The sequence below is a fragment of the Loxodonta africana genome, chromosome 13 (genome assembly GCF_030014295.1).
Source record: "Loxodonta africana isolate mLoxAfr1 chromosome 13, mLoxAfr1.hap2, whole genome shotgun sequence".
Lineage (NCBI taxonomy): Eukaryota > Metazoa > Chordata > Mammalia > Proboscidea > Elephantidae > Loxodonta > Loxodonta africana.
The window spans coordinates 2,467,781-2,484,224 of record NC_087354.1 but is presented as its reverse complement, the minus strand read 5'-3'; the positions used below and the strand labels follow the sequence as shown (position 1 = coordinate 2,484,224).

Genomic DNA, 16,444 nt, shown 5'->3' with positions numbered 1-16,444 from the left:
TCTTTGCACATGTGCAAGGCAGCACTTACGCCTGCTTTCACTGTCCAGAGCTCCAGGGAAACATGACTTCCTGTGGCATGAACCTGAAAGTGCTCCTGACCCTCGTGTGCCCTTCACACCTGGCATCGACCCTGACTTTAGATTTTCTATGCACTTATCTGTGCAGCTACCTTCACTTGAAAGCTGGAGCCAGCTATCGGACTACTGAGTCGCTCATCCAGTTTCAAGATTCATGGGAAATGCGCCCTGCAAATCCTACGAGTCCAACCGCAACTGACACACGCGTTCAAATACAGCAAGTTGACCAGTCTCCTGTAGAGCTCTGAGCCATTCACATCTCATAAATGTCTCAGGAAAACACGTTTTTCTAGTTGGCCGATTCTCCCCTTTCAGTAGGCCGTATCGGACTTGGACGCAGGCTATCGAAGATGACTCCAGCACACAGGTTTCAGGATTCTCTGATTCCTAAGTATCCACCCACGCACATCACCGCCACTTAGTCAACCAGGCAAGGTCAAGCAAACACCAGGGGACATGCCTCAGCTTTGTCAGCAAACCCTACTGCCTTTTGAGGTGTATCCTCACTTGCCTAAGTGTCAGATGGGGCCAGGGCAAATCACGGGAAATCCCTCACCTTTTGTCCTCGCAACGGTGAACTCCTCGGAGGCAGGTTGTGCTAAAGGACACAAAAAGAGGAAAGGAGCCAAGGAATCAGCCTGACCAAAATCGGCCACCCAGGTCTTTTGGATTACTTGGTGCAGGTGAAAGAAATCAAAATGGGAGTCCGCTCTAAAGAAGATCTGGAAGGCTGGGCCAAAGGACTTTCCCACAGGGCCTCAGCATAACCTCTCTGAGCATGATTTTTAGGTCATCATCTCTCTTCCAGACAGATTATGTCATCATTGACCCCAGCCATATCACTCTCCAGGAAAAATCCCCTGAGACCTGAAGATGCTTACCACAAATGTCTTCCTTCCACCCAGGAAGGACAGTGGATGAGAGCGTTCACACATCATCTTCCAGTTTCCCGGGCAGTTGGCTTGACCCCCGTGAAAGCAGGACAAGACACATCGACCTCACTAACCCTTTGAAAAGGGGAAGTGGGTAAGACAGAGATCCCAGAGGAGAAACTCATTTCCCTAAGGCTATGCTTTCAGCCAGACATTCGCGAACACATGGACAAAATCAAGACAGCCATTTGCAACCCGCTGGGGAGTCTGCTGACCCATGACAGAAGGAGAGAATCATGCAATATTCAGAAGAAGGCAGAGAGGTCTCTGGATGTAGCACAAATTTTCAGGAGGACCCAGGCAAAAGGAGCCTTTGCCATTGATTAAGCCTGACTGATGTGTTGAAGGCTGCCAAATATGCGTCCACGGGCACTGTCCAATGTGTGCAGACTCCCGGGAAATGGCACGCAAGAGTCCCCAGCACCGGGGGATCTTCAAATCAGCTGGAGGACATTTGGAAAAGAATAGCTTTCCAAGAATTCTGCCAACACTTGTTAAAATTGCCACAGTCCTTCAACGCTTTCATTTCACCACTGAGCCATGGAGAGACACAATCGAATCTACCTCAGGCCCCAATAATCCCCAGAGAGGGATCACATCTCCTCCTGGATATCAAGCATCAGAGGATCCCGTGGGGCACACGGAAAAGGAGTTCTATGGAATCTCTACAAGATTCCAAAGATCTGTCAAGAAAATGATCTTTCCACATGTGGAAGGCAGCAGTTATGCCTGCATTTCCTGATTAGACTCTCAGCGGATCATGACCTCCTGTGGCATGAACCTGAAATGAGTCATGACGCTCGCGACCCACTTACCGAATGGGATTGAACCTGCCATTAGCTTTTTGACTCAGATATTGGTGCTGCTGCCTTTTCTTGAATGCTACAGCGAGGTATCAGGCTACTCAATTCTTCATCCAATACCGAGATGTCTGGGAAAGATGCCCTAGAGATCCTAAGAGTCCAGTCGCAACTGACACAGGCTTTCAACTCTGGCAAGTCTCTCTGGTTTCTCCAGTAGAGCTGCTACACACTCCCAGCCCGTAAAGAGTTGAGAGTTGAAAATATTCTCAAACTTCCGTAGACATACCCGACTGGGAACCGGACTATCAAAAATTACTCAAGTGGAAATTCTTCTAGGTCCCTGTGCTTCCTAACTATCCACCCGTGCATATCACCGCCACTTGGTCAATCGGTCAGGTCAAGCTCAAAGCAGGGGACACGTCTCAGCTTTTCCACAAAACCCGACTGCCTCTTGGGCTCCCTTTTCACTTGTCTAAGTATCACCAGAGACAAGGGAAAACCGTCGTCATTCACTCACCTTGAGTTCTTTCGGTGGTGAATCTCTTGAAAGCAGGTCTCTCTAAATGACAGAAAAAGAGGAAAAGAGCCAAGGAATCAGCATGGCCAAAATCGGTCAGGGAGGAGTTTTTGATCACTTGGTGGAGGAAAAAGGGATCACAACGGGGGTCCACTCTAAAGCAGATCATTCATGTTAGTGAAAAGGAGTTTCTCTCTGGGCCTCAGCGGGATCCTATTGAGCATGATTTTTATGTCATCATCTCTCTTCGAGACAAGTTGAGGTGTCTTCGTTGACCCGAGACATCTCAATCCCCGGGAAAAATCACCTGAGTCTTCAAGTTCCTCACCACCGATATCGTCCATCCAGCCCGCAATCACGCAGGATGAGAAGGTTCCCACATCCTCTTCCGGTTTCCCGGGGAGTAGCTTGACCCTCATGAAAGCAGGAAAACAGGCTTCGACCTTGCAATCCTTTTAAGAAGGGCAAAGAAGTAAGTCAGACATCAGACGAGAGACATTCATTGCCTAACAGCTACGCTTTTTCCACATATAGCCCCAAGTATGGACAAAATCGAGACACACACTTCTCGCCCATTAGTGAGACTGCTGACCCTTGACAGAAAGGCAGACACGTGCCAGATCAAGACAAGGCATAGAGGACTCCGAATGGAGAAAAATACTCAGGAAGTCCCAGCCAAGAACGGGCTATTCATTTGATCAGCCCCGGCTAATGTCTACGAGGAAGCCGAATCTGTGTCCACAGGCACTGTTCCGTGCACGAGCACTTCCAGGAAATGACATCCAAGGGTTCCCAAAACTGGGGATCTTCAAATGAGCTGTGGGACACTCGGAAGAGGGCTTTCACCAAGAATTTGGCCCCAAATTCAACTAGGCATTTCCAGAGTTTGATTTCACCCTTGTGCCATGGAGAGACACAGTCCAGGCCACCTCATTCCCAAAGAATGGGAACACAGGGAACACATCCACGGGCACTGTCCAATGTGTGCGGACTCCCGGGAAATGGCACCCAAGAGTCCCCAGCACCGGGGGATCTTCAAATCAGCTGGAGGACATTTGGAAAAGAATAGCTTTCCAAGAATTCTGCCAACACTTGTTAAAATTGCCACAGTCCTTCAACGCTTTCATTTCACCACTGAGCCATGGAGAGACACAATCGAATCTACCTCAGGCCCCAATAATCCCCAGAGAGGGATCACATCTCCTCCTGGATATCAAGCATCAGAGGATCCCGTGGGGCACACGGAAAAGGAGTTCTATGGAATCTCTACAAGATTCCAAAGATCTGTCAAGAAAATGATCTTTCCACATGTGGAAGGCAGCAGTTATGCCTGCATTTCCTGATTAGACTCTCAGCGGATCATGACCTCCTGTGGCATGAACCTGAAATGAGTCATGACGCTCGCGACCCACTTACCGAATGGGATTGAACCTGCCATTAGCTTTTTGACTCAGATATTGGTGCTGCTGCCTTTTCTGGAATGCTACAGCAAGGTATCAGGCTACTCAATTCTTCATCCAATACCGAGATGTCTGGGAAAGATGCCCTAGAGATCCTAAGAGTCCAGTCGCAACTGACACAGGCTTTCAACTCTGGCAAGTCTCTCTGGTTTCTCCAGTAGAGCTGCTACACACTCCCAGCCCGTAAAGAGTTGAGAGTTGAAAATATTCTCAAACTTCCGTAGACATACCCGACTGGGAACCGGACTATCAAAAATTACTCAAGTGGAAATTCTTCTAGGTCCCTGTGCTTCCTAACTATCCACCCGTGCATATCACCGCCACTTGGTCAATCGGTCAGGTCAAGCTCAAAGCAGGGGACACGTCTCAGCTTTTCCACAAAACCCGACTGCCTCTTGGGCTCCCTTTTCACTTGTCTAAGTATCACCAGAGACAAGGGAAAACCGTCGTCATTCACTCACCTTGAGTTCTTTCGGTGGTGAATCTCTTGAAAGCAGGTCTCTCTAAATGACAGAAAAAGAGGAAAAGAGCCAAGGAATCAGCATGGCCAAAATCGGTCAGGGAGGAGTTTTTGATCACTTGGTGGAGGAAAAAGGGATCACAACGGGGGTCCACTCTAAAGCAGATCATTCATGTTAGTGAAAAGGAGTTTCTCTCTGGGCCTCAGCGGGATCCTATTGAGCATGATTTTTATGTCATCATCTCTCTTCGAGACAAGTTGAGGTGTCTTCATTGACCCGAGACATCTCAATCCCCGGGAAAAATCACCTGAGTCTTCAAGTTCCTCACCACCGATATCGTCCATCCAGCCCGCAATCACGCAGGATGAGAAGGTTCCCACATCCTCTTCCGGTTTCCCGGGGAGTAGCTTGACCCTCATGAAAGCAGGAAAACAGGCTTCGACCTTGCAATCCTTTTAAGAAGGGCAAAGAAGTAAGTCAGACATCAGACGAGAGACATTCATTGCCTAACAGCTACGCTTTTTCCACATATAGCCCCAAGTATGGACAAAATCGAGACACACACTTCTCGCCCATTAGTGAGACTGCTGACTCTTGACAGAAAGGCAGACACGTGCCAGATCAAGACAAGGCATAGAGGACTCCGAATGGAGAAAAATACTCAGGAAGTCCCAGCCAAGAACAGGCTATTCATTTGATCAGCCCCGGCTAATGTCTACGAGGAAGCCAAATCTGTGTCCACAGGCACTGTTCCGTGCACGAGCACTTCCAGGAAATGACATCCAAGGGTTCCCAAAACTGGGGATCTTCAAATGAGCTGTGGGACACTCGGAAGAGGGCTTTCACCAAGAATTTGGCCCCAAATTCAACTAGGCATTTCCAGAGTTTGATTTCACCCTTGTGCCATGGAGAGACACAGTCCAGGCCACCTCATTCCCAAAGAATGGGAACACAGGGAACACATCTCCTCCTGTTTATCAACCATCAGAGGATTCCTTGGCACAAAGAGAGCAGGAGTCTTATGGAACCTCTACAGGATTCCAACCAACTCTGTAGGAGCAGTGATCTTTGCACATGTGCAAGGCAGCACTTACGCCTGCTTTCACTGTCCAGAGCTCCAGGGAAACATGACTTCCTGTGGCATGAACCTGAAAGTGCTCCTGACCCTCGTGTGCCCTTCACACCTGGCATCGACCCTGACTTTAGATTTTCTATGCACTTATCTGTGCAGCTACCTTCACTTGAAAGCTGGAGCCAGCTATCGGACTACTGAGTCGCTCATCCAGTTTCAAGATTCATGGGAAATGCGCCCTGCAAATCCTACGAGTCCAACCGCAACTGACACACGCGTTCAAATACAGCAAGTTGACCAGTCTCCTGTAGAGCTCTGAGCCATTCACATCTCATAAATGTCTCAGGAAAACACATTTTTCTAGTTGGCCGATTCTCCCCTTTCAGTAGGCCGTATCGGACTTGGACGCAGGCTATCGAAGATGACTCCAGCACACAGGTTTCAGGATTCTCTGATTCCTAAGTATCCACCCACGCACATCACCGCCACTTAGTCAACCAGGCAAGGTCAAGCAAACACCAGGGGACATGCCTCAGCTTTGTCAGCAAACCCTACTGCCTTTTGAGGTGTATCCTCACTTGCCTAAGTGTCAGATGGGGCCAGGGCAAATCACGGGAAATCCCTCACCTTTTGTCCTCGCAACGGTGAACTCCTCGGAGGCAGGTTGTGCTAAAGGACACAAAAAGAGGAAAGGAGCCAAGGAATCAGCCTGACCAAAATCGGCCACCCAGGTCTTTTGGATTACTTGGTGCAGGTGAAAGAAATCAAAATGGGAGTCCGCTCTAAAGAAGATCTGGAAGGCTGGGCCAAAGGACTTTCCCACAGGGCCTCAGCATAACCTCTCTGAGCATGATTTTTAGGTCATCATCTCTCTTCCAGACAGATTATGTCATCATTGACCCCAGCCATATCACTCTCCAGGAAAAATCCCCTGAGACCTGAAGATGCTTACCACAAATGTCTTCCTTCCACCCAGGAAGGACAGTGGATGAGAGCATTCACACATCATCTTCCAGTTTCCCGGGCAGTTGGCTTGACCCCCGTGAAAGCAGGACAAGACACATCGACCTCACTAACCCTTTGAAAAGGGGAAGTGGGTAAGACAGAGATCCCAGAGGAGAAACTCATTTCCCTAAGGCTATGCTTTCAGCCAGACATTCGCGAACACATGGACAAAATCAAGACAGCCATTTGCAACCCGCTGGGGAGTCTGCTGACCCATGACAGAAGGAGAGAATCATGCAATATTCAGAAGAAGGCAGAGAGGTCTCTGGATGTAGCACAAATTTTCAGGAGGACCCAGGCAAAAGGAGCCTTTGCCATTGATTAAGCCTGACTGATGTGTTGAAGGCTGCCAAGTATGCGTCCACGGGCACTGTCCAATGTGTGCGGACTCCCGGGAAATGGCACGCAAGAGTCCCCAGCACCGGGGGATCTTCAAATCAGCTGGAGGACATTTAGAAAAGAATAGCTTTCCAAGAATTCTGCCAACACTTGTTAAAATTGCCACAGTCCTTCAACGCTTTCATTTCACCACTGAGCCATGGAGAGACACAATCGAATCTACCTCAGGCCCCAATAATCCCCAGAGAGGGATCACATCTCCTCCTGGATATCAAGCATCAGAGGATCCCGTGGGGCACACGGAAAAGGAGTTCTATGGAATCTCTACAAGATTCCAAAGATCTGTCAAGAAAATGATCTTTCCACATGTGGAAGGCAGCAGTTATGCCTGCATTTCCTGATTAGACTCTCAGCGGATCATGACCTCCTGTGGCATGAACCTGAAATGAGTCATGACGCTCGCGACCCACTTACCGAATGGGATTGAACCTGCCATTAGCTTTTTGACTCAGATATTGGTGCTGCTGCCTTTTCTTGAATGCTACAGCGAGGTATCAGGCTACTCAATTCTTCATCCAATACCGAGATGTCTGGGAAAGATGCCCTAGAGATCCTAAGAGTCCAGTCGCAACTGACACAGGCTTTCAACTCTGGCAAGTCTCTCTGGTTTCTCCAGTAGAGCTGCTACACACTCCCAGCCCGTAAAGAGTTGAGAGTTGAAAATATTCTCAAACTTCCGTAGACATACCCGACTGGGAACCGGACTATCAAAAATTACTCAAGTGGAAATTCTTCTAGGTTCCTGTGCTTCCTAACTATCCACCCGTGCATATCACCGCCACTTGGTCAATCGGTCAGGTCAAGCTCAAAGCAGGGGACACGTCTCAGCTTTTCCACAAAACCCGACTGCCTCTTGGGCTCCCTTTTCACTTGTCTAAGTATCACCAGAGACAAGGGAAAACCGTCGTCATTCACTCACCTTGAGTTCTTTCGGTGGTGAATCTCTTGAAAGCAGGTCTCTCTAAATGACAGAAAAAGAGGAAAAGAGCCAAGGAATCAGCATGGCCAAAATCGGTCAGGGAGGAGTTTTTGATCACTTGGTGGAGGAAAAAGGGATCACAACGGGGGTCCACTCTAAAGCAGATCATTCATGTTAGTGAAAAGGAGTTTCTCTCTGGGCCTCAGCGGGATCCTATTGAGCATGATTTTTATGTCATCATCTCTCTTCGAGACAAGTTGAGGTGTCTTCATTGACCCGAGACATCTCAATCCCCGGGAAAAATCACCTGAGTCTTCAAGTTCCTCACCACCGATATCGTCCATCCAGCCCGCAATCACGCAGGATGAGAAGGTTCCCACATCCTCTTCCGGTTTCCCGGGGAGTAGCTTGACCCTCATGAAAGCAGGAAAACAGGCTTCGACCTTGCAATCCTTTTAAGAAGGGCAAAGAAGTAAGTCAGACATCAGACGAGAGACATTCATTGCCTAACAGCTACGCTTTTTCCACATATAGCCCCAAGTATGGACAAAATCGAGACACACACTTCTCGCCCATTAGTGAGACTGCTGACCCTTGACAGAAAGGCAGACACGTGCCAGATCAAGACAAGACATAGAGGACTCCGAATGGAGAAAAATACTCAGGAAGTCCCAGCCAAGAACGGGCTATTCATTTGATCAGCCCCGGCTAATGTCTACGAGGAAGCCGAATCTGTGTCCACAGGCACTGTTCCGTGCACGAGCACTTCCAGGAAATGACATCCAAGGGTTCCCAAAACTGGGGATCTTCAAATGAGCTGTGGGACACTCGGAAGAGGGCTTTCACCAAGAATTTGGCCCCAAATTCAACTAGGCATTTCCAGAGTTTGATTTCACCCTTGTGCCATGGAGAGACACAGTCCAGGCCACCTCATTCCCAAAGAATGGGAACACAGGGAACACATCTCCTCCTGTTTATCAACCATCAGAGGATTCCTTGGCACAAAGAGAGCAGGAGTCTTATGGAACCTCTACAGGATTCCAACCAACTCTGTAGGAGCAGTGATCTTTGCACATGTGCAAGGCAGCACTTACGCCTGCTTTCACTGTCCAGAGCTCCAGGGAAACATGACTTCCTGTGGCATGAACCTGAAAGTGCTCCTGACCCTCGTGTGCCCTTCACACCTGGCATCGACCCTGACTTTAGATTTTCTATGCACTTATCTGTGCAGCTACCTTCACTTGAAAGCTGGAGCCAGCTATCGGACTACTGAGTCGCTCATCCAGTTTCAAGATTCATGGGAAATGCGCCCTGCAAATCCTACGAGTCCAACCGCAACTGACACACGCGTTCAAATACAGCAAGTTGACCAGTCTCCTGTAGAGCTCTGAGCCATTCACATCTCATAAATGTCTCAGGAAAACACATTTTTCTAGTTGGCCGATTCTCCCCTTTCAGTAGGCCGTATCGGACTTGGACGCAGGCTATCGAAGATGACTCCAGCACACAGGTTTCAGGATTCTCTGATTCCTAAGTATCCACCCACGCACATCACCGCCACTTAGTCAACCAGGCAAGGTCAAGCAAACACCAGGGGACATGCCTCAGCTTTGTCAGCAAACCCTACTGCCTTTTGAGGTGTATCCTCACTTGCCTAAGTGTCAGATGGGGCCAGGGCAAATCACGGGAAATCCCTCACCTTTTGTCCTCGCAACGGTGAACTCCTCGGAGGCAGGTTGTGCTAAAGGACACAAAAAGAGGAAAGGAGCCAAGGAATCAGCCTGACCAAAATCGGCCACCCAGGTCTTTTGGATTACTTGGTGCAGGTGAAAGAAATCAAAATGGGAGTCCGCTCTAAAGAAGATCTGGAAGGCTGGGCCAAAGGACTTTCCCACAGGGCCTCAGCATAACCTCTCTGAGCATGATTTTTAGGTCATCATCTCTCTTCCAGACAGATTATGTCATCATTGACCCCAGCCATATCACTCCCCAGGAAAAATCCCCTGAGACCTGAAGATGCTTACCACAAATGTCTTCCTTCCACCCAGGAAGGACAGTGGATGAGAGCGTTCCCACATCATCTTCCAGTTTCCCGGGCAGTTGGCTTGACCCCCGTGAAAGCAGGACAAGACACATCGACCTCACTAACCCTTTGAAAAGGGGAAGTGGGTAAGACAGAGATCCCAGAGGAGAAACTCATTTCCCTAAGGCTATGCTTTCAGCCAGACATTCGCAAACACATGGACAAAATCAAGACAGCCATTTGCGACCCGCTGGGGAGTCTGCTGACCCATGACAGAAGGAGAGAATCATGCAATATTCAGAAGAAGGCAGAGAGGTCTCTGGATGTAGCACAAATTTTCAGGAGGACCCAGGCAAAAGGAGCCTTTGCCATTGATTAAGCCTGACTGATGTGTTGAAGGCTGCCAAGTATGCGTCCACGGGCACTGTCCAATGTGTGCGGACTCCCGGGAAATGGCACGCAAGAGTCCCCAGCACCGGGGGATCTTCAAATCAGCTGGAGGACATTTGGAAAAGAATAGCTTTCCAAGAATTCTGCCAACACTTGTTAAAATTGCCACAGTCCTTCAACGCTTTCATTTCACCACTGAGCCATGGAGAGACACAATCGAATCTACCTCAGGCCCCAATAATCCCCAGAGAGGGATCACATCTCCTCCTGGATATCAAGCATCAGAGGATCCCGTGGGGCACACGGAAAAGGAGTTCTATGGAATCTCTACAAGATTCCAAAGATCTGTCAAGAAAATGATCTTTCCACATGTGGAAGGCAGCAGTTATGCCTGCATTTCCTGATTAGACTCTCAGCGGATCATGACCTCCTGTGGCATGAACCTGAAATGAGTCATGACGCTCGCGACCCACTTACCGAATGGGATTGAACCTGCCATTAGCTTTTTGACTCAGATATTGGTGCTGCTGCCTTTTCTTGAATGCTACAGCGAGGTATCAGGCTACTCAATTCTTCATCCAATACCGAGATGTCTGGGAAAGATGCCCTAGAGATCCTAAGAGTCCAGTCGCAACTGACACAGGCTTTCAACTCTGGCAAGTCTCTCTGGTTTCTCCAGTAGAGCTGCTACACACTCCCAGCCCGTAAAGAGTTGAGAGTTGAAAATATTCTCAAACTTCCGTAGACATACCCGACTGGGAACCGGACTAGCAAAAATTACTCAAGTGGAAATTCTTCTAGGTTCCTGTGCTTCCTAACTATCCACCCGTGCATATCACCGCCACTTGGTCAATCGGTCAGGTCAAGCTCAAAGCAGGGGACACGTCTCAGCTTTTCCACAAAACCCGACTGCCTCTTGGGCTCCCTTTTCACTTGTCTAAGTATCACCAGAGACAAGGGAAAACCGTCGTCATTCACTCACCTTGAGTTCTTTCGGTGGTGAATCTCTTGAAAGCAGGTCTCTCTAAATGACAGAAAAAGAGGAAAAGAGCCAAGGAATCAGCATGGCCAAAATCGGTCAGGGAGGAGTTTTTGATCACTTGGTGGAGGAAAAAGGGATCACAACGGGGGTCCACTCTAAAGCAGATCATTCATGTTAGTGAAAAGGAGTTTCTCTCTGGGCCTCAGCGGGATCCTATTGAGCATGATTTTTATGTCATCATCTCTCTTCGAGACAAGTTGAGGTGTCTTCATTGACCCGAGACATCTCAATCCCCGGGAAAAATCACCTGAGTCTTCAAGTTCCTCACCACCGATATCGTCCATCCAGCCCGCAATCACGCAGGATGAGAAGGTTCCCACATCCTCTTCCGGTTTCCCGGGGAGTAGCTTGACCCTCATGAAAGCAGGAAAACAGGCTTCGACCTTGCAATCCTTTTAAGAAGGGCAAAGAAGTAAGTCAGACATCAGACGAGAGACATTCATTGCCTAACAGCTACGCTTTTTCCACATATAGCCCCAAGTATGGACAAAATCGAGACACACACTTCTCGCCCATTAGTGAGACTGCTGACCCTTGACAGAAAGGCAGACACGTGCCAGATCAAGACAAGACATAGAGGACTCCGAATGGAGAAAAATACTCAGGAAGTCCCAGCCAAGAACGGGCTATTCATTTGATCAGCCCCGGCTAATGTCTACGAGGAAGCCGAATCTGTGTCCACAGGCACTGTTCCGTGCACGAGCACTTCCAGGAAATGACATCCAAGGGTTCCCAAAACTGGGGATCTTCAAATGAGCTGTGGGACACTCGGAAGAGGGCTTTCACCAAGAATTTGGCCCCAAATTCAACTAGGCATTTCCAGAGTTTGATTTCACCCTTGTGCCATGGAGAGACACAGTCCAGGCCACCTCATTCCCAAAGAATGGGAACACAGGGAACACATCTCCTCCTGTTTATCAACCATCAGAGGATTCCTTGGCACAAAGAGAGCAGGAGTCTTATGGAACCTCTACAGGATTCCAACCAACTCTGTAGGAGCAGTGATCTTTGCACATGTGCAAGGCAGCACTTACGCCTGCTTTCACTGTCCAGAGCTCCAGGGAAACATGACTTCCTGTGGCATGAACCTGAAAGTGCTCCTGACCCTCGTGTGCCCTTCACACCTGGCATCGACCCTGACTTTAGATTTTCTATGCACTTATCTGTGCAGCTACCTTCACTTGAAAGCTGGAGCCAGCTATCGGACTACTGAGTCGCTCATCCAGTTTCAAGATTCATGGGAAATGCGCCCTGCAAATCCTACGAGTCCAACCGCAACTGACACACGCGTTCAAATACAGCAAGTTGACCAGTCTCCTGTAGAGCTCTGAGCCATTCACATCTCATAAATGTCTCAGGAAAACACATTTTTCTAGTTGGCCGATTCTCCCCTTTCAGTAGGCCGTATCGGACTTGGACGCAGGCTATCGAAGATGACTCCAGCACACAGGTTTCAGGATTCTCTGATTCCTAAGTATCCACCCACGCACATCACCGCCACTTAGTCAACCAGGCAAGGTCAAGCAAACACCAGGGGACATGCCTCAGCTTTGTCAGCAAACCCTACTGCCTTTTGAGGTGTATCCTCACTTGCCTAAGTGTCAGATGGGGCCAGGGCAAATCACGGGAAATCCCTCACCTTTTGTCCTCGCAACGGTGAACTCCTCGGAGGCAGGTTGTGCTAAAGGACACAAAAAGAGGAAAGGAGCCAAGGAATCAGCCTGACCAAAATCGGCCACCCAGGTCTTTTGGATTACTTGGTGCAGGTGAAAGAAATCAAAATGGGAGTCCGCTCTAAAGAAGATCTGGAAGGCTGGGCCAAAGGACTTTCCCACAGGGCCTCAGCATAACCTCTCTGAGCATGATTTTTAGGTCATCATCTCTCTTCCAGACAGATTATGTCATCATTGACCCCAGCCATATCACTCCCCAGGAAAAATCCCCTGAGACCTGAAGATGCTTACCACAAATGTCTTCCTTCCACCCAGGAAGGACAGTGGATGAGAGCGTTCCCACATCATCTTCCAGTTTCCCGGGCAGTTGGCTTGACCCCCGTGAAAGCAGGACAAGACACATCGACCTCACTAACCCTTTGAAAAGGGGAAGTGGGTAAGACAGAGATCCCAGAGGAGAAACTCATTTCCCTAAGGCTATGCTTTCAGCCAGACATTCGCAAACACATGGACAAAATCAAGACAGCCATTTGCGACCCGCTGGGGAGTCTGCTGACCCATGACAGAAGGAGAGAATCATGCAATATTCAGAAGAAGGCAGAGAGGTCTCTGGATGTAGCACAAATTTTCAGGAGGACCCAGGCAAAAGGAGCCTTTGCCATTGATTAAGCCTGACTGATGTGTTGAAGGCTGCCAAGTATGCGTCCACGGGCACTGTCCAATGTGTGCGGACTCCCGGGAAATGGCACGCAAGAGTCCCCAGCACCGGGGGATCTTCAAATCAGCTGGAGGACATTTAGAAAAGAATAGCTTTCCAAGAATTCTGCCAACACTTGTTAAAATTGCCACAGTCCTTCAACGCTTTCATTTCACCACTGAGCCATGGAGAGACACAATCGAATCTACCTCAGGCCCCAATAATCCCCAGAGAGGGATCACATCTCCTCCTGGATATCAAGCATCAGAGGATCCCGTGGGGCACACGGAAAAGGAGTTCTATGGAATCTCTACAAGATTCCAAAGATCTGTCAAGAAAATGATCTTTCCACATGTGGAAGGCAGCAGTTATGCCTGCATTTCCTGATTAGACTCTCAGCGGATCATGACCTCCTGTGGCATGAACCTGAAATGAGTCATGACGCTCGCGACCCACTTACCGAATGGGATTGAACCTGCCATTAGCTTTTTGACTCAGATATTGGTGCTGCTGCCTTTTCTTGAATGCTACAGCGAGGTATCAGGCTACTCAATTCTTCATCCAATACCGAGATGTCTGGGAAAGATGCCCTAGAGATCCTAAGAGTCCAGTCGCAACTGACACAGGCTTTCAACTCTGGCAAGTCTCTCTGGTTTCTCCAGTAGAGCTGCTACACACTCCCAGCCCGTAAAGAGTTGAGAGTTGAAAATATTCTCAAACTTCCGTAGACATACCCGACTGGGAACCGGACTATCAAAAATTACTCAAGTGGAAATTCTTCTAGGTTCCTGTGCTTCCTAACTATCCACCCGTGCATATCACCGCCACTTGGTCAATCGGTCAGGTCAAGCTCAAAGCAGGGGACACGTCTCAGCTTTTCCACAAAACCCGACTGCCTCTTGGGCTCCCTTTTCACTTGTCTAAGTATCACCAGAGACAAGGGAAAACCGTCGTCATTCACTCACCTTGAGTTCTTTCGGTGGTGAATCTCTTGAAAGCAGGTCTCTCTAAATGACAGAAAAAGAGGAAAAGAGCCAAGGAATCAGCATGGCCAAAATCGGTCAGGGAGGAGTTTTTGATCACTTGGTGGAGGAAAAAGGGATCACAACGGGGGTCCACTCTAAAGCAGATCATTCATGTTAGTGAAAAGGAGTTTCTCTCTGGGCCTCAGCGGGATCCTATTGAGCATGATTTTTATGTCATCATCTCTCTTCGAGACAAGTTGAGGTGTCTTCATTGACCCGAGACATCTCAATCCCCGGGAAAAATCACCTGAGTCTTCAAGTTCCTCACCACCGATATCGTCCATCCAGCCCGCAATCACGCAGGATGAGAAGGTTCCCACATCCTCTTCCGGTTTCCCGGGGAGTAGCTTGACCCTCATGAAAGCAGGAAAACAGGCTTCGACCTTGCAATCCTTTTAAGAAGGGCAAAGAAGTAAGTCAGACATCAGACGAGAGACATTCATTGCCTAACAGCTACGCTTTTTCCACATATAGCCCCAAGTATGGACAAAATCGAGACACACACTTCTCGCCCATTAGTGAGACTGCTGACCCTTGACAGAAAGGCAGACGCGTGCCAGATCAAGACAAGGCATAGAGGACTCCGAATGGAGAAAAATACTCAGGAAGTCCCAGCCAAGAACGGGCTATTCATTTGATCAGCCCCGGCTAATGTCTACGAGGAAGCCGAATCTGTGTCCACAGGCACTGTTCCGTGCACGAGCACTTCCAGGAAATGACATCCAAGGGTTCCCAAAACTGGGGATCTTCAAATGAGCTGTGGGACACTCGGAAGAGTGCTTTCACCAAGAATTTGGCCCCAAATTCAACTAGGCATTTCCAGAGTTTGATTTCACCCTTGTGCCATGGAGAGACACAGTCCAGGCCACCTCATTCCCAAAGAATGGGAACACAGGGAACACATCTCCTCCTGTTTATCAACCATCAGAGGATTCCTTGGCACAAAGAGAGCAGGAGTCTTATGGAACCTCTACAGGATTCCAACCAACTCTGTAGGAGCAGTGATCTTTGCACATGTGCAAGGCAGCACTTACGCCTGCTTTCACTGTCCAGAGCTCCAGGGAAACATGACTTCCTGTGGCATGAACCTGAAAGTGCTCCTGACCCTCGTGTGCCCTTCACACCTGGCATCGACCCTGACTTTAGATTTTCTATGCACTTATCTGTGCAGCTACCTTCACTTGAAAGCTGGAGCCAGCTATCGGACTACTGAGTCGCTCATCCAGTTTCAAGATTCATGGGAAATGCGCCCTGCAAATCCTACGAGTCCAACCGCAACTGACACACGCGTTCAAATACAGCAAGTTGACCAGTCTCCTGTAGAGCTCTGAGCCATTCACATCTCATAAATGTCTCAGGAAAACACATTTTTCTAGTTGGCCGATTCTCCCCTTTCAGTAGGCCGTATCGGACTTGGACCCAGGCTATCGCAGACGACTCCAGCGCACATGTTTCAGGATTCTCTGATTCCTAAGTATCCACCCACGCACATCACCGCCACTTAGTCAACCAGGCAAGGTCAAGCAAACACCAGGGGACATGCCTCAGCTTTGTCAGCAAACCCTACTGCCTTTTGAGGTGTATCCTCACTTGCCTAAGTGTCAGATGGGGCCAGGGCAAATCACGGGAAATCCCTCACCTTTTGTCCTCGCAACGGTGAACTCCTCGGAGGCAGGTTGTGCTAAAGGACACAAAAAGAGGAAAGGAGCCAAGGAATCAGCCTGACCAAAATCGGCCACCCAGGTCTTTTGGATTACTTGGTGCAGGTGAAAGAAATCAAAATGGGAGTCCGCTCTAAAGAAGATCTGGAAGGCTGGGCCAAAGGACTTTCCCACAGGGCCTCAGCATAACCTCTCTGAGCATGATTTTTAGGTCATCATCTCTCTTCCAGACAGATTATGTCATCATTGACCCCAGCCATATCACTCCCCAGGAAAAATCCCCTGAG

At 48.9% G+C, this 16,444-nt stretch overlaps 10 non-coding genes across 10 annotated transcripts; all 10 read right to left on the bottom strand.

The window, feature by feature from the left end:
* Positions 1 to 831: 831 nt before the first annotated feature.
* Positions 832 to 909, bottom strand: LOC135227540 (small nucleolar RNA SNORD115). The gene has a single exon (XR_010317703.1). It is a non-coding gene; the product is annotated as a small nucleolar RNA SNORD115 (small nucleolar RNA).
* A 1,618-nt stretch (positions 910 to 2,527) lies between these two features.
* LOC135227403 (small nucleolar RNA SNORD115) lies at positions 2,528 to 2,608 on the bottom strand. The gene has a single exon (XR_010317569.1). It is a non-coding gene; the product is annotated as a small nucleolar RNA SNORD115 (small nucleolar RNA).
* A 1,840-nt stretch (positions 2,609 to 4,448) lies between these two features.
* LOC135227333 (small nucleolar RNA SNORD115) lies at positions 4,449 to 4,529 on the bottom strand. The gene has a single exon (XR_010317499.1). It is a non-coding gene; the product is annotated as a small nucleolar RNA SNORD115 (small nucleolar RNA).
* Positions 4,530 to 6,147: 1,618 nt separating this feature from the next.
* On the bottom strand, positions 6,148 to 6,225 carry LOC135227539 (small nucleolar RNA SNORD115). The gene has a single exon (XR_010317702.1). It is a non-coding gene; the product is annotated as a small nucleolar RNA SNORD115 (small nucleolar RNA).
* A 1,618-nt stretch (positions 6,226 to 7,843) lies between these two features.
* On the bottom strand, positions 7,844 to 7,924 carry LOC135227332 (small nucleolar RNA SNORD115). The gene has a single exon (XR_010317498.1). It is a non-coding gene; the product is annotated as a small nucleolar RNA SNORD115 (small nucleolar RNA).
* A 1,618-nt stretch (positions 7,925 to 9,542) lies between these two features.
* LOC135227538 (small nucleolar RNA SNORD115) lies at positions 9,543 to 9,620 on the bottom strand. Its single transcript, XR_010317701.1, has one exon. It is a non-coding gene; the product is annotated as a small nucleolar RNA SNORD115 (small nucleolar RNA).
* Positions 9,621 to 11,238: 1,618 nt separating this feature from the next.
* On the bottom strand, positions 11,239 to 11,319 carry LOC135227331 (small nucleolar RNA SNORD115). The gene has a single exon (XR_010317497.1). It is a non-coding gene; the product is annotated as a small nucleolar RNA SNORD115 (small nucleolar RNA).
* A 1,618-nt stretch (positions 11,320 to 12,937) lies between these two features.
* Positions 12,938 to 13,015, bottom strand: LOC135227537 (small nucleolar RNA SNORD115). Its single transcript, XR_010317700.1, has one exon. It is a non-coding gene; the product is annotated as a small nucleolar RNA SNORD115 (small nucleolar RNA).
* A 1,618-nt stretch (positions 13,016 to 14,633) lies between these two features.
* Positions 14,634 to 14,714, bottom strand: LOC135227330 (small nucleolar RNA SNORD115). Its single transcript, XR_010317496.1, has one exon. It is a non-coding gene; the product is annotated as a small nucleolar RNA SNORD115 (small nucleolar RNA).
* A 1,618-nt stretch (positions 14,715 to 16,332) lies between these two features.
* On the bottom strand, positions 16,333 to 16,410 carry LOC135227536 (small nucleolar RNA SNORD115). Its single transcript, XR_010317699.1, has one exon. It is a non-coding gene; the product is annotated as a small nucleolar RNA SNORD115 (small nucleolar RNA).
* Between the last annotated feature and the right edge of the window lie 34 nt (positions 16,411 to 16,444).